The following is a 20,360-nucleotide window of genomic DNA, read 5'->3' as shown; positions in this document are numbered from 1 at the left end:
ACACACACACATACACATATATATATACACACACACACACACACACACACACACACACACACACACACACACACACACACACACACACACACACACACAGTCTCCTCTGCTTTCAAGCACATATTCACTCACATAAGATCTCTCTCACTCTCTCACACATACAGGCTCCTCTGTTTTCATACAACCATTTACTCACAAAAGACCACTCTCACTCTCTCTCAGTCTCTCACACACATAGTCTTCCCTACTTTCTTACATACATTCAGTCACAAAAGATTACTCTCGCTTTCTCTCTCACTCTCTCGATCTCTATCTCTCTCTCTCTCTCAGAAACAGTCTCTCTTCTTTTTTTTTATTTATTTTTGTTTTACATTTTATAATCTCTAAACAGAGAACAGCTGCTTGGCAAGCATAAAACAATAATGGCGATTAATTTTTTTTGCAGTCCAAGTTCCATGGCAGCTTGATATGATGCTGTGAAGTAGCAGACTTGTATGTAAATGGGTATTACGTGTACATTACTACCCTAATGGAGAACATTCGTTCTCCAGTCAGGGTGTTGCTGTACAGTTTTCCCATTTTCTAATTTATGCTAATACACCTTCAGTCTCATATTTTTATATGCAGAACTCACATGTGGACAGGATTTTAATTGATGTAACTGAGTTTGCAAATGTGCACATCAGTTTCATTTTAATGTATGCTATGATCTTCATTGGAATTTGTGGCTTGATAGACATTTGCTTTTCTTTTTTATGGTTTTGAGTGGCCTATGGTCATAACATATTTTAATGTTTAATATGGACTGTTTTCTGCCTGTTCATTGCATCACAATGATATATTATGCAGACAGGTAGAGTCCAATATATATATATATATATATATATATATATATATATATATATACATATACATATATATATATATATATATATATATATATATATATATATATTTATATATATATATATATGTAATTTCTTTTGTGTGTTGTGATTCATCTTGACAGACCCTGGTACCCATGGACGATCACCAATCAGACATAGATAAGTGCACACCAAGCCACTGCTGGAGTACTCAGATGATGACAACCATGACAATGATGAGAATGATGATGAAGGAGCTGCTACTTCACATGCCATCATCCTGGCTGCAACTCAGAGAAGAAAACACCAAGAAAACAATAAAATGATTATTGGGAGGATAGCCAAGAGGTTGTGACCGATGTGTTTCAAACAAAATAGGGGACATGATGGGGAATTTTTTTCCATGGTATGATATGAGCTATGTTCAACTCATTCAGGGAGATAGTCTGTGAGATGATTTGCAATGTTCATCCAAATCAGAGCAGTCCTTAAGGTCCGTAAGTATTATCTGTGTGTGCCATTTGTGTAACACTGCCACCATGCTGTTTTCCATACAATTGATTGGACTGTATATGCACTCTTGTGCACGCATACCATTTAGCTGCCACACATATGTGTTACATGTGCCAATATACAATGCAGATATCATCATGTGACGTTTAATTATGTTTAAATGTGTGCATGTCACACATTAACACATTACAGTTTCCTTCCACATTCAGCTGTCCATGCATTTGTGACAGAAAGTCACAGACAGCACATGTTGTCCATCGTCCAATACTATCACAGTGGTATGGTTAAGATCTGTGTATTGTTATATTGTGTATTTGGAACAGAAATGCATGCATTGCCCATGTGTTTTGGGTGCCAGTTGTCATGCATCCCACAGATATGATATCATGTTGTATGCTATGTGTTGGCAATGCTGATGCCATGTTGGGTCATATAAATGTATGTCACACATATGGACAGCCTTCCTTTTCGTACTGCATAGAGCATCAATTCAACAGTCATGTATACACTGTGTTAATGATCATTTGTTTAGTTACAATACAGTATGCTGTGTTTCATCTATGTTACATCTTTTAGCAATAGTTGTACACATTAAGTGATATATGTACCTGTCTCTGCACATAGTCCAATCCATACTGAAACACCATTGTACATTTGACAAGTGACCATTCACTGACTTATTATTGATGTGTTATAATAATGCTCACAGGACTGTCTCCTGCTCGATAATGAGCAGGGTGTGTGACAAATAACTGCTGTTCTTTATTCCACATTTGCATGACAGTATATATGTATGTGATGGAAATTCTTAGCTTGCTTACCTATGCCTGTAGATGTTGCATGATTGATTGCACATTAGTGTGTATGTATGTTTTATGCATGCCCATTTTGATGACATCAACAGCCATGTGACAAACATTTGCCATTTGCTTAAATGTATTTTATGCTGGCTTCAACAGCAACCTATGTTGTGTAACTTTACCTTGTTGTCCTGCTTCATCATTGTCTTCCTTGATGGGGGCCCAGGTTGTCTACCTCCCTTCCACCTTTGTAGTCACATAATATATTTTGCAAATATGTTTGTCTTTGTTGCAGTTATTGACCACTCTCATGTATTACTTTGTTTAAAAGGTCAGTGTGCACCAACTCTATGACTATTATACAGATGCAGCACACAAGGTGATGGCTACTGCTTGCAATACATCCTTGTTTTCTATATACTTGTGTGTTGACCATTACACATTGTTGAAATTCACATGCACAACTTGATATTATTCTTTACTGTAGTGATAGATTTGAGAACATGTTCTTATGTGTCATTAATGTGCCTATGCATAGTAACATTGCTTTCATGTATGTTCCATTTAGGCCACTGACAGTCATACAGATGTGTCTACACCTGTGTGTTACATTTGACAAGGCATATGTATTTCACATATATGCATTCTATTATACATTTGCTTAGGTTGTATACACCTAGCTGTGTATGTAGCAGCCATTTGGCTGCTTTGCTGTAGTACTGCTGTTTGGCACTATGCTTGACTGTTTGCTTTTTGCATACATGGCCACATATATAGATTCACTTTAGAAGCTCGAAATACTGAAATATCAAAATGCAGTATTTTGAGCCGATAAATTAGAATCCTGAGAACAGTGAAAGCTCAGAAGTGCAAAATTCAAAACCTCAAATACTGGTGGTTTTGAATTTCACACTTCTAAGGTTTCGCCGTGGTTATGGATTCAGGTAAGTGTGTGTGTGTGTAATGGTTTTGGGTAGGGGCTGTGGTGTGTGTCAGTGTATTTTGTTGCTGTGATGTGTGTATGTGAGGAGAATGTAGCTTGTGTAGTGGTGTTTTGTGTGTGTTTGTGTGTAGTGCGACCTCGGAGTGAGAATATTTAAGTAGTGTTAGTCTATGAGTAGATAGTATAGCAGTAGTTACAAGACACTAAGACTAAATGCATTTAAAACTGAACTTTCACTATTTATTACTAAAGAACTACTGATAAGAGTGAGGGTCATTTCTCTTAGCATGTTGAAGAACAAGGGTGCATCCTAGAGTCCTTGTGATGGCCTTTTAATTGATTTTTGAAATGGATAGGTTGTTATTAAGTCTAACTGATAAGAGTGAGGGTCATTTCTGTTAGCAAGTTGAAGAGCAAGGGTGTATCCTAGAGTCCTTGAGATGGTCTATTAATTGATCTTTGAAAGTAGACAGGTTGTTATTAAGTCTTAGTGGTAGAGGTAGTGAGTTCTGTAGTTTGAAGATGCAAATTAAAGTGCTTCCCCAACTGTATTATACTTTTGTGAATGCATAAAGAGTCTTTATTTGCTGAGAATAGTGCTCTGGGGTAGGTGATTCTGGGGGTACTCTTTTGGCTGGCACACCTATTAGGTTAATATGCAAAGTTGTAGTTGAAACACAATTATAAGTAGCTGAGATGCTGGGCTAGTTCTTTCCATTTAGTTTTTTTTAGGCAGTGCAGTGATAATCTTGATGAGGGAGGTGCCAGCAAGCCTGACAATTTTGATACAGCATTGTCATTGTTGTAACTTGGGGATGTAGTTGGTGTGGAGATTTAAAAGTATAGGGGAGTCAAAAAGTGGTAGATAGGTAGACACCATATTTTTTCTATTTGTTTCAATGAGGTATTTTTTTATTTGGTGCAGTGTTCCACGTTTTTGATGTGTCTTTTTAGATTACTTCTTGTACATGCAGATCAATCTTATTTTATTATTATTTTTGTCTGTAGTAATACATAGGTTCTTAGTATGTATAGCACTTTGAATTTGTGTATTGTTTGAGGAAGTGATGTTGAATATCGGAACATAGGAACATGCAAGGCAAGTGATCACTGGATGCATAAGTTCCCTAGCCATATAAACCTTTAAGCAGACTCTTTTTAGACATTTTATAGTACTCAGCTCCAAAAATGAGCATGGTGGTATGTAATAACCCTGGTGTAAATTTGTGTCTGGCTATCCAGTTATCAGCACTAGCAATGTCATAAGTGATAATTCAATAAAGGTGTTTAAAAAAAAGTTAGCCAAATTTGTTTGACCTGTAGTGGTAACTTTTTCCATAGGCTAGGAATACATTGAGTTAAGAACCTATTTCGTAAGTGAGTTCTGTTTAGTTGTTGGTGTAGATTAGGTTCTTAGTGTGGGTGTTTCTAGAGCCACTAGATTTCCAAATAAATAATAAGTGAAATAGGACTGGGTCTTAAATGGAATGAAATGCAAAGCACTGGTCACTTTGCAGCAACCTGTACGGTACTGAAAATAAGGAGAGTTGTGTCCATCTGTAAGGGTAGTTGAATGATCTAAGACCTTTAATTTTTTATTCAAAATCTTTGGGGACTTTCCAGTTGAGCAATATACTTAGATTTGTACTTACCAAAGGAGGCATTGTATCTAATGATGGGTCGAATAATGGAATAGTACAGTGGTAGGATATCTCCTTTCATTACTGAAGGTATTTCCTTGGAAATTAACTGGGTCAGATAAAAGGATTTTATGACTATGGTGGAAACATGACGATTAAATGTGTGTATGAGCGAGAGAGGGACAGACAGGCAGATAGAGAGAGTTATCCATGTAAGGCTCTAGGTCTTTTGTGACCCTATCTGTCTGCAGAGGAGTGGCATTTATAAGATATGTGGTAGGAACTACATTTCTCTGAAATGCTTCTATGTTGCAGTTTTGTTTCTTCATTCAGTTTGAGATAATTTCTTGATACACCAAATATGTGCATATTCTAGCCCTTGCTGGATGAGTGGATAGCAATGCCCAGTTTGCAGTCATCGGCAAACTTTGTCAAACACACTTTTAGGATATTGGCTTGGATATCTGCAAAATAAATGCCAAACTGAAAAGGGCTTAGAACTCATAAATGTGGCACCCAACTAATTACAATTTTACATTCAGAAATGGAACCAGAAGCTTTGACAACTTGGGATGCATGGAATTGCCAGTTTCAATCCAAAGGACAATGTATGGATTAACATTAAGATATCTGTTTTTCTATATTATCGGCATGGAAGGTAGTGTCAAAAGCCTTTCCTGGGTCAAGATAAGTAGTATGCACAGAATACCTGCTGTCCTCAGTCTCTGTAACCTTTTAAAAGAAACTTACTAGGGTCAGGACAGTGGATCTGCCCTTAGGAAAACCAAACTGATTATTATCTAGATCAGTTAGATGGCCTATGTCTGCATAAATAAATGAGTTTTGTTATGATGCATTCCATGGATTTGGATATAAGGCTGGTGAGCAGATGGATCTATAAATATCCAGGTCTGTAGAAGGGGAGTCACTGTAACTTTTCACCAGACACAGGAGCAAACCCTGTGTATAGGCTGATGTTGAACAGTTTAAGTAGAGACTCAAATAGTACATGCATGACACTAATGAGAATACCACCTGTCATACTGTCCGTCCCCACAGAAGTATTATTATTTCTAGCCATTGACAGGGATTCTAGGACTTTTCCAAAGTGATTTTCTTACAAAACTAATTCTCAAGGATGGGGTAGGGGCAACAATGTGAGTAGAAGGGTTAAAGTTGTCACTAAATTTATCTGCACAACAAGCAAATTAGATCACTAGTAAAAACATCCAAAGCCAGTTATGAATCAAAACTAGCCTCCGAAACAAAGGAAAACCACAAAGCCTTCTTCAGTTACATCAGAACCCTCCATGGCAAAGCCCAGGTTTGTTCTGAATTAGTACTTCACGGTATCACTTACACTGATCCTGTTGTCTTAGCCAACCTGTTAGCAAATAGATTCAGCACAAACGTCACACCCCTGTTCCCTTCAAGGCCCTTTTGACATCCCCGATACTTGTCCCACACCTCACATCTCTGCAGATAAAGTGTTATAGGCCCTATCCAAGGCAAACAACATAGCTTCCTTGGGACCTGATAGTGTCCCAGGCTGTATACTGCACCATCTCCAGCAAAAACTAGCTTCACCATTGAGCACAATATTCAACCACAGCCTATGTACAGGCTTCATTCCAGCAGAGTGGAGAACTGTCATTGTCATCCCCTTGCACAAAGGCAGCACCACTATTGAGCCTGGAAACTATTGCCCCATTAGCTTGACAAGTCTGATTTGTAAAGCCACGGAATGTATTATTATGAATCTCATAAACAAGGACAGAGGCAAGTTCAAAGAACTTGACCCCACCCAGTACAGATTCATCAACGGCAGATCTTGCCTGTTGAATCTGGTTGACTTCTTTGAGACTGTCACCAAGTCCCTGCATGAGGGAAAGTCAGTACATACATCTTAACTTGACTTGGCCAAAGCCTTTGACACAATCCCTCACTTGGGCATCATTGAAAAACTAACACAACTCGGAACAGATCGCTATCTCATCAGGTGGTTGGCCAACTTGCTCATTGACAGGACCCATAAGGTCAAAATAGTGGCCTCCACCTCTGGATAGCAGACCTGGTTCTAGCAGAGTCCCCAGGGATCTGTCTTGGGACCCCTACTGATTGGCATCTACTTCTCAGAGGTCCAGGCAAAGACAAAAGGCCTGTGGCTGACAAAGTTTGCAGACTGCTGTAAGTTGGATGCTGCCATTGACTCCCCAAATGATGTTGACATACTGGAAGAGGGTCACACAGCAACTAATGACTGGTGCCAAAGTCATGGCCTCAAGTTAAATGCAAAAAATGTATCATCATACCATTTGGCAAAAATATAGCCCCTACTGATTACCACATCAATGGCAACTCCCTAATTACACAACCTGTGGTGAGAGACCTGGGTACTCAAGTTGACAACAGTCTCATATCCAACCATCATGTAGTGACAGTGGTCAAAAAAGCCTTTTACTTGGTTCATCTCATAAGCAAAGGGATTGCATCCAGAAAAAAGGAGGTTATTACCCCTCTATACTCCTCCTTCATTAGACCAACCATTAAGTTTGGTATGTACCTCTGCAAACATCTGCACCAACAGTAAAGGTCACAGATATACCTCACTAAGAGAATCCATGGCCTCCAAGACCTGTCCTATGTGGACAGGCTCAAATCACTATCACTCTACTTGGTATCATACAGATTGCACATTGGTGATCTGTGTCTTGGCTACAAGACAGTCTCGGACCCTGCCTTACTAGAGATGCTCCATATCCACAAGTCTAACTTCTCACACATTACCCACTTGTAAGGTCTGAATCTAATATGGAACATCAGCAAAACCTGCTGGAGTGACAGAGGCTGCCCCATCTCTGGAATAGACTTCCTATGCATGTCAAACAGAGTACCTTGTTGAACATCTTCAAGAGCAACCTTGATGAGTGGATGGGAAATCATAAATTTGTCCCGGGGGGTTCCACCTGTGTCCTCACTGACAGGGGCGACAGGTGCTGACTAAGGTTTCTGTTTTGGGGATAAACTCTTGGATAGGCTTGTAAGGACCCCAAGGCCATTAGCCTAGTAACCTCCTATGATCTTATGATCCTATGATAATATATTATCTATATCCTTGTGGTAAAAAGAGATATACTATTATGGATAAGCTCAGTGCATTGCTGGAAATTATTCCTTAATTTTCCGACATAACTGAAGAAAGATTGGGAGTTTCCTTTGGAATCAGCAGGAAATTTCCTTTGGTTCATACACTGATTTACATTTTCTAATAGTGGTTTTATATCTGAAAAACAGATTAGTGTCTGAGTAAAATTTAGGGATAAAAGAGAAGTAATTTTTTTTTTTTTTTTTTTTTTTTTTTTTTAGGATTTACTAGAAGTTGGGAGCTTCAATGAAAAAGAATGATTCTTAGGTAACTGAAGTTTAGACAGATTGTCAGATACACAGATAAGAGTTAAGTCATCTGTTTACAGAATGAGGAATCATGTGTGGAGACTTTGTGGAGGTCATTAATGATAGTATTAAATAGTACAATTCCTGAAACAGATCCTTGATTTGCTTCAACAGCGACTGGAAGAAAGAAAGATAGAACTGATTGCCATTTTACAACTTAATGTCTGTTGGTTAAACGGTTGTTGAATCATTGGAGGCTTGAGTGTCAAAGATTTATATATTAAGTTGCTGGAGCAGTTTGTCATGTGAGACAGTGTCAAATGATTTTGACAGATCCCAGAATAGTGAGGCAACCATTTTGCAATTGTTTCTGTTAAGGTTGATGGTACTGATCTTTTCTTCTTCTTCTTCTTCTTCTTTCAGCTGCTCCTGCCAGGGGTCACCACAGCGGATCATCTCTTTCCATTTCTTCCTGTCCTCTGCATCTTGCTCTGTCACACCAACTGCCTGCATGTCCTCTCTCACCACATCCATAAACCTTATCTTAGGCCTTCCTCTTTTCCTGTTACCTGGCAGCTTCATCCTTAGCATCTTTTTCCCAATATACTCTGCATCCCTCCTCAGCATATGTCCAAATCAACGTAATCAAGCTCTGACTCATGCCTTTTTGTCAGTGCCACTGTCTCCAACCCATATAACATAGCCGGTCTCACAACTGTCTTGTAGACCTTCCCTTTCACTCTTACTGGTACTCGTCTGTTACAAATCACTCCTGACACTCTTCTCCACCCATTCCACCCTGCCTGTACTCACTTCTTCACCTCTCTTCCACTCATCATTACTCTGAACTGTTGATCCCAAGTACTTAAACTCGTCCACCTTTACCAACTCTACTCCCTGCATCCTCACCATTCCTCTACCCTCCCTCTCATTTACACACATATAATCTGTCTTAGCCCTGCTGACCTTCATTCCTCTTCTCTCTAGAGCATATCTCCAGCTCTTCAGGGTCTCCTTCACCTGTTCCATACTCTCACTACAGATCACAATTTCATCTGCAAACATCATAGTCCACAGCGACTCCTGTCTGATCTCATCTGTCAACCTGTCCATCACCATTGCAAATAAAAAAGGGCTCAGAGCTGATCCGTGATGTAATCCCACCTCCACCTTAAACACATCTGTCACTCCCACCTCAGACCTCACCGCTGTCAGACTACCCTCGTACATATCCTGTACCACTCTCACATACTTCTATGACACTCCTGACTTCCTCATACAATACCACAACTCCTCTCTACACACCCTGTCATATGCTTTCTCTAAATCCACAAAGACACAATGCAACTCCTTCTGACCTTCTCTGTACTTCTCCATCAACACTTTCAGAGCAAACATTGCATCTGTTGTGCTCTTTCCTGGCAAGAAACCATACTGCTGATCACTAATCATCACCTCCCTTCTTACCCTAGCTTCCACTACTCTTTCCCATAACTTCATGCTGTGACTGATCAGTTTAATCCCTCTGTAGTTACTACAGCTCTGCACATCACCCTTATTCTTAAAAATCGGTGCCAAAACACTTTTTCTCCATTCCTCAGGCATCCTCTCAATTTCCAAGATTTCTTTAAACAATCTAGTTAAAAACTCCACTGCCATTTCATCTAAACACCTCCATGCTTCCACAGATATGTCATCTGGACCAACAGCCTTTCCATTCTTCATACTCTTCATGGCTATCCTTACTTCCTCCTTGCTAATCCATTGCACTTCAAGATTCACTATCCGCACATCATCCAACCTTCTCTCCCTCTCATTCTCTTCATTCATCAACCCCTCAAAGTACTCTTTTCATCTGCTCAACTCACTCTCCTCGCTTGTGAGTATGCTTCCCTCATTATCCTTTATCACCCTAACCTGCTGCACATCTTTACTAGCCCAGTCTCTCTGTCTAGCCAATCGGTACAGGTCGTTTTCTCACTCCTTAGTGTCCAACCTTTTATACAACTCTACATACACCTTATCCTTAGCCTTCCCCACCTCTCTCTTTGCCATGCACCTCATCTCCTTATACTCTTGTCTATTTTCTTCATCACTTTGACAATCCCACTTGTTCTTCACCAACCTCTTTCTCTGTATACTCTCCTGTACTTCTTCATTCCACCACCAGGTCTCCTTGTCCTCCTTCCTCTTTCCAGATGTCACACCAAGCACCTTTCTAGCCATCTCTCTTACTAGCTCTGCTGTAGTTACCCAGCTATTCGGTAACTCTTCACTGCCACCCAGTGCCTATCTTAACTCTTCCCTGAACATCACCTCACAATTACCCTTTTTCAATTTCCACCATTTGATCCTTGGTGCTGCCCTCACACTAATCCTCCTCTTCTTGATCACCAATGTCATCCTACAAACCACCATCCTATGCTGCCTAACTACACTTTCCCCTGCCACCACTTTACAGTTTCCAATCTCCTTCAGACTGGCCCTTCTACATAAGATATAATCCACCTGTGTGCATCTTCCTCCACTCTTGTATGCCACCCTATGCTCCTCCCTCTTGTTAAAATACGTATTCATCACAGCCATGTCCATCCTTTTCACAAAATCCACTACCATCTGACCTTCTGCATTCCTTTGCTTAACAGCATACCTACCCATCACTTCCTCATCCCCTCTGTTTCCTTCACCAACATGCCCATTGAAATCTGCTCCAGTCTCCAGTCTCTCACCCTTGGGTACAGTCATCACCACTTCATCCAACTCACTGCAAACTTTTTCTTTCACATCTATCGCACACCCAACTTGTGGAGCATATGCACTAACAACATTCATCATTACACCATCAATTTCCAGCTTCATAAATATCACTCTATCCGACACTCTTTTCACCTCCAAAACACTATTAGCATACTGTTCCTTCAGGATAATGCCTATGCAATTTCTCCTCCCATCCACACCATGATAGAAAAATTTGAAACCACTTCTGATACACCTAGCCTTGCTCCCCTTCCATCTGGTCTCTTGCACATACAATATACCAACCTTCCTTCAGTCCATCGTATCAGCTAGCTCTCTCCCTATACCAGTCATACTGCCAAAATTCAAAGTTCCGACCCTCACTATTACAGTCCTAGCCTTTACATGCCTTCAGGCATGCCTTCCCCCTGTTCTCCTCCTTCAGCCAACAGTAGCCCAATTTCTGCCAGCACCCTGTTGGCTAACAGTACTGATAAAGTCCAATATTGGTGCAGTGGTACAGCGGTTAATATTGTTGCCACACAGCAAGAGAGTCTCTAGTTCAATTCTCAGTTGGGGTGTCTTCTGTGCAGAGTTTGCATGTCCTCCCTGTTTTTGTATGGGTTTTCTCTGGGTACTCTGGTTTCCTCTGGAGCATTTCTCCCCAATCCTCTGCTGAAAATAGGCTCTGTCCTAGTTGGACTTTCCCGGTCAACAAATGTAAAATAAAAAAAAAAAAATACAGCAGTTGAGTGGTGCTGTGATTTGGTTTAAATCCACCTAATGTAAGAGAGAAGATACTGAGATCTGTGAGGCAGTGGAGCAGTTGAGTGTGAATGCATTTCTCTAAGATCTTTCAAAGGAGTGGAAGGATAGCAACTGACCTTTAGTTTGTTAGCTCAACTGAGTGTCTTTCTTTGTGTAGGGGCAGGATGTAAGACTTTTTTTCCAGATAGCTGGAACATAGTTTTCTTGAATTGATCTATTTATTGTTATGTTATTATGGATACTGGGAAGGCTACTGCTTCTGCAACGATTTAAATGTCCTCAGCTGGGAAATTATCTATGGACAGGGTGGTGAGTTTGATATGAGCAAACATTTTTGATTGTGAATATGAGGACTGGTTTTAGTGTGAAATAACTATTATGAATGCCAGTGTGCTAGCTGGGTGGGTTAGTATTGCTGGTGGATTTAATGAGTAAGGTGTGAGCACTGACATTGACAGGAATATCCTCTAGTCTGGGAATGTGGGAGTGGGGTTTGATTGCTCGGGAGAAAGAGTTTATAAAGAGAAACCCAAAAAGGTTAAGGATTGTTTTTGTTACAGTCTTGAAGTGTAAGATAACACTTTTTTTTTTCTTCACTCAAATGTGTTTTCAGTTTTGGTCAGGATTTCCAGGCTTTGTCCTTTTATAGATTAATTCTTTAGTTGTTTGTGTTAGGCACAGAACAGGATTTACTTTTATTCTCTTTTTTTTTCTCATGGGGGTTATTTTTTGAGAATATTGAAAAAGATCTGATTACATTCCAGTGTTGCATCATGTAATATAATTATATCAATGTATTCCTGTTATATAATTTTATGGTTGATGTGAATTCTTGTCTATCAAATATTTCAGTTATTGCAAACTCTCCTGCAGTGATGTTGCTTTCGGATACATAAGAGTGCCTATAGGCATGAGTTGGTTGATGTTCACTAAGTGTGTCTGAAAGAATTCCAGTAAATATAATTTTTTTTACTAGGATCTGATTCTAGAATCCAGGTAAGTTATTGTGTGAATTATTATTATACCTAGTGACAGTAATAAGTTGTGTAAATCCATATAAGTTTATTTAGTGTTGAGATTTGTTAAGTGTTGGGCGGCCACAGTGGTACAGTGGTTACTGTTGTCACCTAACAGCAAGAGTTTCTCAGGTTTGATTCTCAGCTGGAGTACTTTCTGTGTGGAGTCTACATGTCCTCCCTATGGTCATGTAGATTTTCTCTGGATGACACAGCTAGCCACCTGGTGGTGTAAACCTTGACTTGAGATGATTACTACTGTTGAAGTGACACCTTAACCCCATGTGCAAAATGGGGAACAAAGGGGGTTATGGATGGATTTGTTTAGGGTTATTGAGTTCCACTCTGTGTTAAAGTCACCCAAAATAATTGTTTCCTGGGAGTTGTTGCTAATTACCCAGGAGAGTAAATCTTCAACTGAAGAGAAATTATGGTCTAGAGGATGTATGGAACAATTAAGTTGATGCTCTTATGATTGTTAAATTTGAGGAAACAGTTAAGTTCAGTATTACTTAACAGGATAATGGTGTGTTGGTAGGGTCTAAACTGAAGTGTTAGGATAAAAAAATGGGTACCCTGCCTCTAATTTCCTTTCTCATTGGTAACTAATATACTGTTGCCTGGAAGAAGTATTTCCTTCTCTCTTGTTTCTGGTTTTAGCCAGGATTCCTCTATGGAGAGAATGTCTCAGGATTGGGCAGAAATTCATCTAAGTAGGTCTGTGAGTGTGTCGTGTATACTTCTTGGGCTGATAATGACATACTATAAATGAGCTTCACTGTGTGATTTTGATTATGAGACAGTTAAGATAGTACTTAAACCATGTTTATGGAGATGCCCACATACTGAAGTATGGCACGTGCAGGATGTGGATGGAAATCATTTGTATTTTGCTTGTGGTAGTGTGGGTAGGATAGGTTGTGTTTGAGACAGTCAATTAGGTAACCTTGAAAAGGTGAATGCTGGTGCATTTGTATATGTAAAGGAAGAGAAGGAGGATGGGATGAAGAAGGCAGTGGTTGGATGTTAGGCATGAGAGAGACCTATGATAGTAATTAATAAGTTAATTACATAGTGCAGTTTGGAAAAGTTACTCCAAGAATAGAGATGATTATGTAAACTAACAAATAAAGATTACTACAACATATGGCAGAGTAGGTGTTTCTGTGTTGCAGTGTCTGAAAAGCTACAGTATGTTATAAATCTTTGTGTGTTAGTGTGTATATAGAATATTATGAGTGTGTTGATGTGACAATGTCGTTTGGAGCTTTTATGTGACTTTAAGATGTGAGGGAAAGTGAATAATTCAGGATGAGAATGGCTAGTAATAAAAATTAAACTCCACAGCATGGCTGGTAAATTGGGGTAGGTGGAGAGTGAAGTGTGATAAACCTCCATTTTCCCTGTTGTGGTTAATCAGTCTGACTAAGCATAGAAACCCTGAGCTGTGTAAAAAAAGTGTTCTGGACTAAGTGTGCTGTGGATGTTAGTCTTCTCAAAGTTATGCAAACAGAAATACCACAACATAAAAGGAGATAGTCCAAAAGATTGCCACTCAGGCAAAAGACAACCACAAAGCCTTCTATAACTATGTGGCCAGGATGTTGCAAATTTACTAGGGAATGATATCACATACTCAGACCTAGAGGACATAGCCAATTTACTAGTAGATACATTTCACTCCAACTTCAACCCCCTCCTGTCCTACATTCCTAGATCTCATACCTGTATCTACACCCTTCACTAAAATCTCTCATGAACAAGCCCACACGGCACTGTCTAAAGCTAAGAACACTGCTTTCATGTGGCTGGATAACATACTGGGTTGCTTACTGTCCAGCATAAAGCAGGATCTGTTATACCCAATATAGAGTCTAGTCAGTATCTGCCTCTAAACAAGCTTTGTGTTGAACAAATGGAAGACAATGATTGTCACCCCCTTACATAAAGTTGGGGCATTAATGGGTCATGGAAATTATAAACCCATAGGTCTGACTGGCCTCATCTGTAAGGCTATGGCAAGCATCATTATAGAATTAATAATTAAGAACATAGGTAACCTGCAAACTCTTGACCAATGCCAGTTTGGATTTGTTAAAGTAGATCCTGTCTACTTAACCTGGTTTAGTTATTTGTGGAGATTACTGAAGCAATGGATGAGGGCATATCAGTACACACCACATTTCTAGACTGCAGTGATGGTTAACACCATCCCACACTCAGTTATCAGAGATTAACTATTCGAGCTAAATATGTATCCCTGTGTCACTCATTGGATATCAAATTGGCTCATAAACAGAAATTATGGTGAGCTGCTGTAGCTCCTCCAAAATACCTGTCATTTGCAGTAAAACTCAGGGTTCAGTGCTTGGGCCATTCCTCTTTGACACTTGATTGTTGGAGGTCCAAACTATTGTTAAAGTTTATAGCTGATTAACTTTGCAGGTGACTGTAAACTTAGCACCATCATACATACCCCAGTGGACAAAGAGATCCTCCAACAGGGCCTTTCCCCAAACCAATATCTGGTGTCAAAACCACGGAATAAAAAGAAATACAAAGACATGTATAACAGCATCATTTAGCAAAAGAGAAGCCCCTTGTAGCAATCACATTGACAACATACTCTTGAAATTTGACTCAGAAGTTAAGGACAGGAGAACCTGTGTTGACAACAAATAGTCCTTTGTCCATGTTTCCACTATTGTAAGAAAAAAGTTTTTCACTGCACAGCCTATTACTAAGGGTATGGTGTACAGATCAAGGGATGTGATCATTCTAATGTATTCTGCACTCATCAGGCTGATCATTGAGTATAAGGGCACCTTTGGTATGTACCTTTCCAAACATCTGATACAACCTGAATGTCCAAACATTCCTTGCTAAGAAAATAAGGGGTCGATGTCATAAACACTATGTGGACCATCTCAAAGCATTTTCACTCTTCTTAATGTCATACAGGCTACTGAGTGGTGATTGCTGCCTTGGGTAGAGATCCTCAACATACCTTATACTGTTATACCCACTGCATATTTGCAAGTCCATTGGGGGCATATATATACCCACACTAGAGATCTCAATCTTTTTGCAACATAAATAGAAGATTTTACAGGGGTAGATATGTATCACATAGAATACCACTTCTTTGGAATCACTTTCCTCTCCACATAAAGCAAAACACTTCTCTTATGCTGTTCATGTGTAACATGGATAAATAGATGGATAAATGCAAATGTAACCCTGGTTTAGCACCTTTGTCCCTCATGGATAGGGGCAGCATGTAAATGTTCTGTTTCATCTCTTGGTTATTAATACTGACAATATAATAGCTAAAAACATAAGATAATGTATGGCCAGGCATATAAAGATCCTTAGAAATCAATAGCCTACTAAATACTTATAAATCTATGAACCTACAAACCTATGCCATTATATAGAGTTACAACATTTATAATTTATGTCCTGGCATTTCTGTTATATTATTTAAGATGATGAACATATGACAGCATTCTCTTAATAGACAATGGTGGAAAGGATGGAAAAGCTTGCCATAATATTGGAGATGTAATGTGGTTAGTTATTTTCATATAAAATGGGAATGCCCTATAACCATGCATGTCTGGAGGAAAGTTTATCATACAGTAGTTTAGACTTCTCATTCCTGTAGTCTGGATTTAAACAATTGTGCCTCCTGGTTTCTTGGATTTAATAGGACATGATTTTTGTATAATTTCTATTTTATACTTTGGAAAGTATTAGTTAACATTTTAGATCTTTAAGTTGGAAAACTATTTTCTAAATTGGTGAAAACAAAAGCGTAACCCCCTTCATAAGTATCTTATTCCACTGAAAATATATAAAGAGTATGAAATTATACACTCTATTTGGATTACATTCATTTGCTGTTGAACACACATGACCAAATGTAGAGGTATAGCTGAAATGTGAAGTAAGATATTTATTGATTGTTAAATATTTATTTGAATATTGTTTATGGGATAATGTCACTTATCTTTCTATTTTTTTCTGTTTTTCTATCCTTTCTTTTGATTTTTTTCTTTTATTTGTATATAGTTGTGACAATACTGACAGACTGACAGTGTAACATTGCTATTTTTTAGTGGGAGTTGGGATTCCATAAAGTTTGCTGAAGCTATTTGCAGACAGTGCAGCACACTGAAGGAAGACGTCAGAACATCTGCTGCGGATATGATTCCATACGACATGCTGAAGGCAGACTGAGTACTTAGGTATTCAGCATAGGATCAATGGAGATTCAGTGCATCCCACGCCGACTCCATTTTTGAAATCCTCGATTTTATACATTAGTGACTCCCAGGAATTCAAATGAATACTACAAATTGAAGCAAAAACCATAGCAAAATGATAAAATATATATATATAAAATACAACTTGTCAGTAATATACTGCAGCAGGCACTAGTAATGCAAGCCAAAATTGAAGCTGTGGCTGTGCATTCTAGAAGGCAGCCAGAAAGAGTCATTGCAATGCTGCAACTAAACCAGTTGTCAGGCCAGGAAATAATTCACAAATATCATCTAGACAAACAAATGGTGCAAGCTGTCTGTAACATGTGTGTCCCACACATGCCTGCCCAGATCCTGTGAGAAAACCCATCCCCCTTTTAACCAAAGTGTGTCTCAGCCTGGGTTTACTTGCACCTAGACATTCCAGAGATATGAGTGGGATGCGATGGGAGTATCCCAGACAACTGCCAGTCATATCCTGGCAAAATTCATAGCAGCAACGTGCAGCAAGGTAGATGGCTACCTATACTTCCCACTCACTCCAATGGAGTGAAGATATGTAATGCACCAGTTCTACAACATAGCAAACATTCCCCATGTACTCAGTGCAATAGAGTGTACACACACATACCTATCAAGACACAAGCACATCCAGAAGCAGACCAATACATAAATAGAAAGGGATGGCCATCCATTAACTACCAAGTTGTGCATGCAGCAGATGGCAGCATAACAAACAGCATGGTTGTCCACCTCCCTCCCACCTTAATATTTTCCTAGTATTTTTGCAGGTATGCTTGCCTTTGTTAAAAATATTGTCCATTGCTATTTCTTAATTTGACACAGTGAACATGTGACAAATGTATGGCAATTTTACATTGTGGGACATCTGTACACAAGTTGCTGGCTAATTCTTGTAATATGTCTGTGTTCTCATTGTACTTGTGTGTTACCCAGTGAAGTTTTCTCACATCCATATGTGCAATTTGCTATATTCTGTATTGTTACATATTTAAACATATTATTACATGCCATTGGTATACTGCGGTGGTGGTGCTGTGGTAGCGTTGTCGGCTCACAGTAAGACGCTGTCCGGTTGGATTCTCAGCTAGAGCGTCTTCTGCGTGGAGAGATGCGTGAATGGGCATACCTTCGTTGAAGGTTGTGCAGCAGAGCTGGCAACTCGGTACATAAAAATCAACTGACAATCATTAGCGGACCGGAATTCTGCTGTGGCGACCCCTAACCGGGAAAAGCCGAAAGACACAACAACAACAACAACATTACATGCCATTGGTGTATGTATGTCTATTGACCTTGATTTCATGTACATTCCTGTTATACCACTGGCACACACATGCATGCACATGTACACCTGTGTGTTTTCTTTGACATGGCATATATGTGTAACATTCACGCATTCCATTACAGATTTGTTTTGGTTGTGTATTTCTAGTTGTGTATGTAGCAGCCTTTGCTACTCTTCTAGAGGGCTTCTCCTTGTTTCTGTGCTTCTTTGTTTGCCTTTCACATGCATGCCATAGGTCTGATTCTGTCCTCTGGAGTTATCTATCATTGTCTGACTTGCAGTTGCTCATTAGTGGTGCTGCTTGGCTTAGTCCTGCACTGCTGACAGGTTATTTGGATATGTATTAATTTATCAATGTGTACTGTGATCCTTATTTATTACCGTACAACACACATGTACCACTGGTCATGCACATTCAGGTATGACTGCTATATAGTTTGTGACATGTGGTAACATGATAGCTAGTCTTGATTTTCTGCATTTCACTATGGCTGGTATGCATCCCCACCCTGTTTGTCAACTTTTCATTGCCAGTGGTGTGCAGTGTGCTGTCTGTGTAATGTACCTTTCCTTAATGGCTTTTTTTCCAACATGTCTGTCTTGTTTTGTGCTATTTGTTCTATGGGTATACCTGCTGTCCCTACCTTAACCTCTTCTACTCCTATGTTTACCTTTCCTTCCATTCTAAAAAAAACTAAAAAAACAGAAAAAATGGGGACTATTCTCACCCCTCCAACAAAAAAAATGCCTATGACCCTCTGACTTACCCTCAGATTTTCATGTGCATTACTTGTGGTCTCCACACAAGTCCCAAACCCATTGTTTTAGCTATGGTGAAGTGGTTGTGCTAGCCCTTCAACTTTAAACATTTTTATTAGGAAATTTACTTATTCTGTCTGAATCTATAAGTCCAAGCTGATGTTTTTTAATGCTACATGTATTATGTAAATACCCACAGTTGTCTCTGAGTTGTGCAATGAGTGATATAAATACATATGTATTACAAATAGCCTTGTAGCTTAGAAGCGCATATTATAAGTTAGTGAATGGCACACAGAGACATTGCCGTGTGTACTACGGCAAATTTATGTTACAAATGTCATGCAGTTTACTTTGGGATACTTGGCATTTTTGATGAGTGTGTGTGTATTGTTTTTGTTGTTATCACAATGGAGTCAGTGACATTCCATTGTTGTTCATAACCTTATTGTACAGATTTTGTCATACTTCAAAACAACTATCAGGATTCTTGATTTGTGATCCTTTTTCCATTTGTTTGGCAATGTACAACATTATTGGACAAATATTTCTTATAATTACAGATTACTTGCCCATTATTATAGTGTGCCATTGGAACTGCAGTACTCCATGGTGAGTTGAGGAAATCTGATTTTCTTGTACATTAAAAAAAACAAAAGTCCAAGGCACTCCAAATGTAAACAGATAAACTCGAAAACGAATGCCCAGAGTCAAGACAAGAACCCAGTTGCAGCTCTACTCAGTTTATTGGCAAAATCTCAATACACCATTAACGCTTTTCTATTCCACATACAAAATCGCGTTTTCGTCCTGACAACATAGGACTTCATCAGATGAATGCTTCCTACCCAATTGATGCTTGAATACTTTAATTAAAACCGGGAGGCGAAAACAAGCAGCGTAAACTGCAAGACCAGCACAGAGGAGCTGTGGATGCTCAGGACAGGATTTTTAATATTGCAATGTTATCCACACATTTTTGCTGATATCAGTATAATGAATTGGATTCTGTGAACTTTACGGAATCTGTCCCTATGTCAACTATAAAGGAATAACATTAAAGGAGAGTTTTTAGGGCCACCTGAGGTCTGCAGTGTATTGGAGTAATGTACAGATAATCTGAGGATCTGTGAAGAAAATGTTCATAAGGTCTACAACAGGGTAGTTTAGAAATCAATATTTATTTTATATTTTATAACAGATGTATTCACAATCAAAAATAGAATGACTGCATGAAACTATGGACGATATATGAGATTATGGGAGACAAAAGGGTTCAGATTCTAAGCAAGTGTAAGGCAATGCACTAGAAGTGAGAAAGATAAGAAACTGCTAAGCCACACCTTCAT

This window comes from Protopterus annectens, chromosome 10.part0 (genome assembly GCF_019279795.1).
Source record: "Protopterus annectens isolate FY-2018-M chromosome 10.part0, PAN1.0, whole genome shotgun sequence".
Classification (NCBI taxonomy): Eukaryota; Metazoa; Chordata; order Ceratodontiformes; family Protopteridae; genus Protopterus; species Protopterus annectens.
Note: the sequence above shows the minus strand (reverse complement) of the source record.